Genomic DNA, 4,568 nt, shown 5'->3' on the forward strand with positions numbered 1-4,568 from the left:
GGTCAAAGTTACCTGGAGCTGTCGAGATTCCTTTTCAGCTCAGAACAGAGACAGATGGAAACGCTGCGCCCTCGCGGTAGTGCAATTATGCTACACTCCTAAAGGATACTCTAACATTTAATCCAAAGAAAACACAGAAAAATTAGCATTGACTAGCAAAATCCTGCCTACAGCACCTTTAAAAGGAAGGCAACATTCTTTTTATTCATTGTAAAAACTTTTATAAAAGAATATATTTACTGTGCTGCCCTCTTTGAAGCAGTCTCAACAATTTCTCTCTGTTCAGTTTGTCCCTTCAGCCTTACCGTAGTTAGTCAGTAGATCACGTAATGCTATCATTATGCAATTAATATATATAACAACTAAATGAAATAAATATATACAAAATGACTGTATTTCTCATCTTAATCTGTATTAATATTAATGAGGCCTTGCTTTACATGTGAGTCAACACGAGCTTTTCCATTTAAATAGTAAGCAGTAATGTTTACAGTGGATGTAAAAGCTGCTTGAAGCTGTTTTCCAGCAGCTTCAACAGGTTGCTCGTTGAGCTGAAACAGCCTGCAGCTGCAGCACACACACATTAGCATAGACCCGCACCTCCGTTCAAAATGACAAACAGCACCAATATACAGCTCATACAGTACAAAGTACTTCACAGAGTTCAACAGAACAGAGGATGTTCAAGATGGGCTTCACCTCGACTAATACACGTTCAAACTGCACAATCGGGCTACAGACAGTCATCTGCCTGCACTCTGGGCTTGTCCAAACATTCTGGCAGAGGACTTGTGAAGACCTGTCATTACGCCTTATCCACCCAATACGGGTCTCACCAGAACTCTGCCTGCTTGGCGACCTCACAGAAATTGCGATTAATTACAGTTTTGAAAAATTAATCGTTGACAATAATCACGATTAAAACTGACAGCACTAAGAAATGCTTTTAGAGGAGTGTAGTGAGCTGCAGAGCAGCAGCCTCTGGCGGCGAGCGGCCGTCCAGCCAGGAAGTGAGGTGAGAACGGAGACAAAGCGGCGCTCGGCCCCGGCAACGCCGCGCAGAGTGGCTGCCCGTGGCAACACCGAGGCGCCCTGTGCCAGCTCAGGGCCACTTCTGTCCCGGGCTCCTTTGAGCCCAGAAGAATGTTGGGAGGGGGGATTTGGACGGGTTCCCTCAGCCCGGGATGAATGGCGGTCTCCCAGCGCTCGCTCCGGCTGCTGCAGCCTTCCTCCGCTGCACAGACCCCAACGCCGCCGCCGGTGTACACCGCTGCTCCGCACGGCGACCGGCGGCCGGCGGGCATCAGCGTCAGGGCACCGGACCACATGGAACAACGTCTACACCTGTCAATTTTCTTACCAATAACAACCTGATATTTTTACAGTCGCGGCGGTTTTGCCTTTTGCCCTGAGCTCCAGCCTGCAGCACACCATCCACCTCACACTGGTGTGTGTGAGGTGTGTGATCACGACCATTGGTTACTGAAGCAGGAAGTGTGAATCTGTGAACTGTAGCCAGAAAACAGTCTTATCAATGACAAAACCTCCTCTTTTCTTCCTCGTTTCGTCCTAAATGTAGAACATACTCCACGTCAATATTCTAAAAATGTGAGATTTAACGTCATTTTGCACTTGAAAATGTTCTGGATTATGTAACATGACTTTCTACTGCAGGGGACAAATATGTGAAAACCAGAGAAACAGCATGTCTTTTATTGTGACCTTTCACCCTCAGGTGAGCACAGGAGGATCAGCTGGTGGGAGAAAACCCCAAACCAGCAGGACTGCCGGCAGATCGTCAACAGTGATTAATAATAATGATTCCTCCTCAAAAATCCAAACACAAAATGGACAGAGGGTGAAAGCCACTGCTGTTGTTACATGTGAAAGTTGCATAATGAGCATGGTGCTGACCTTTGACCTCTGCTTCTAGTAATGAATGAGTGTGCACGCATTTCAAAAAGTACAAACCGCTGCCTGAGGGGAAAATATGACTGTCAGACATATGGAGGAAGCGCCGGCCCTACCCGTTAACCGCTCTGTGTGTGTGTGTGTGTGTGTTGAACAGTAACCTCAGGCAGGTTCACACATTAAACAGAACACATCATCATCATCATCATCATCATCATCATCATCATCACCAGGGAAATCAGCGTGGATCCTGACTGAAGAGGAACGAGCTTCATCAACCTTGTTCCTTTCATTCCATTCAAATAGAAGAGAACAGAAAACATCTGCATTTTCAGACATTTTGTGAGTTAAAGATGAAAACGAAACATGAGTGGCGTGACGTCTCACTCCTGCTGACACTCAGCGGCCGAAGAGACGACAGCTGAGGTGGATTCCTCCATATGAAGAATCCAAAGGTTCACCTGGAGTCCAGTGCGCCCAGAGCAGAATTAATTATTACAGTCTGAGCTGTTTCCTCCTGTTTTAGGAAAGAATTCAGCATGCACTTTGACACGCATGCACACACACACAACTGTACAAATACTCTCTAGAAATGATGCAACAGGTCTGGAAACCTTGAGTGCAAATCAAACACAACCTTTGACAGACACATTTCAGAGAAACCACTCAGTCGGCTCTACGGCTCACCTTGATGGTCTGAAGAAGACTGGAATCGGCCAGGTGAGCTGATGGTGGCTGCAGTCCACCAGGGATGCTCTGACAGCTGGACCAGGACCAGGGCCGGTACTGCACTGAGAACTTAGAGCTTAGAACCAGGAGAGGATTCCATTACATCATCCACCAGGACCTGAACCACCAGCTGACGATTGGAGCAGCAGTTAGACCGACGTCGCTCTTTAGTTCAGCTGATGTGTGGATGGTGGAGGAGTCAAGCTACTTCTAGCATACTACAGGCTACATGCTGCAGGCTACATGCTACAGGCTACAGGCTGCATGCTACAGGCTACAGGCTGCAGGCTGCATGCTACAGGCTGCATGCTACAGGCTACAGGCTACAGCCTACAGACTACAGGCTACATACTACATGCTACAGCCTACAGGCTACAGGCTACATGCTACAGGCTACAGGCTGCATGCTACAGCCTACAGACTACAGGCTACATACTACATACTAAATGCTACATGCTACAGGCTACATACTACAGGCTACAGGCTATATGCTGAAGAGTTTTGGGTTCTCCCACACAACTATAAAGGGGAAAAAGTATTTAAAAAACTGTCAAAAGGGTAAAATAGTATTAAAAAACAACAACAAGAGGTAAAAACAACCACTGAAAAAAATTTAAAAGGAAAACAAGCTGAAAAGCAGTGTAAAAGGCCCTTTGTTAAAAAAAAAAAAATTCAAAAGCATTTCTTTTAGTCATAAATCGTGCAGCTTTCCAGGGTTTCTGCAATACATTAAAAGGCAGATGTAACTCTTCTTACCATGAAGAAGTTAGCGTGACAATTTTTTTTTTGTGATAATCCTAAAATTTAAAAGAAAAAAACCTTGTGTATATTATTGCAACTTTATTTCTATACATTGCATGAAATGTCTGGGTTTGTTCCTATCATCACACAGCGAGATATTAAAGATGTGGCTTTCTATCAGTTTGAAGTCACTCAGACAGATTGTGTCTCCGACCTTCGTGTCCAAACTGCTTCTCACTGATAACAGCTGTGAAGCATTTGATAAGCTCAGCTCCCATGGCTGCGTCAGGTCATCCACCAGCCCTCTGATTTCCCTTCATACTGACTCCTTAAACTGGCCGAACGAGCGGTAAACGGTGAATCAGCGTCAGCTGATCGGCCTCCACACCCTCAGCTCTGATCCAGCTCCTGTTAAGATCCAGCATTTAAAAAATGAAGAAGCTAACAGCATGAGGTGGGGGCAAAAAACAGGAGTCACTGAGGCCTGTGAACTGGAAGATCCTGATATTCTGAAGATTTTAAAAACAGACACTCTCTGATAGGGAAGACACACTTTGAGTTGAATGCATTTCCCGTCATGAAAATGGAATTTCACGAGTCTTGGACCAGTTTGTCCTTCATTAGAGAAACTGATGTTATTGTGGCGAGAGACGTTTCCTCAGCCGACCCTCCACAGCTTGTATCTGCAGACTCAGACCTCTGTGTTTTTGAATGGGGGCACGAGGGAATAAATGTGGGTCATGGAAACTAAACGAGATGATTTATCGCCTCCTGGAAGCTGAGTTATCTCCTGGTGGCACGCTGTGCCGGCAGATTAATGTGTCTCCTCTCCTCAACATCCTCAGCAGGAGTGGTTTGTCCTGTTCTGTCTCATTGACGGGATTCCTCCGCTTCTCTCAGCGCCGCGGTCCGACCGGTCGCCGCTCCTGCTCCACCACTAACATTTCAGAGTGTGAGTCACAGCAAAACTACTGAAAATGTTGATGAATGAAATAACAAAATTCTGCCGAGTTGAGTGATGAAGTGAGGGAGTGGAAAGGCGTTCCGGGTTCCCGCTCGGCACCACGAACACACACCAGGGCCAACCTGAACACACACCTCAGAGGATCTCAGGGACGGCAGGTGGAAACAGGCCGAGCCGCTCCGTGTAGCAACAGACGGCACCACAGAGAGCAGCTTCCTCCGGG

The sequence above is a fragment of the Salarias fasciatus genome, chromosome 5 (assembly GCF_902148845.1).
Source record: "Salarias fasciatus chromosome 5, fSalaFa1.1, whole genome shotgun sequence".
Classification (NCBI taxonomy): Eukaryota; Metazoa; Chordata; class Actinopteri; order Blenniiformes; family Blenniidae; genus Salarias; species Salarias fasciatus.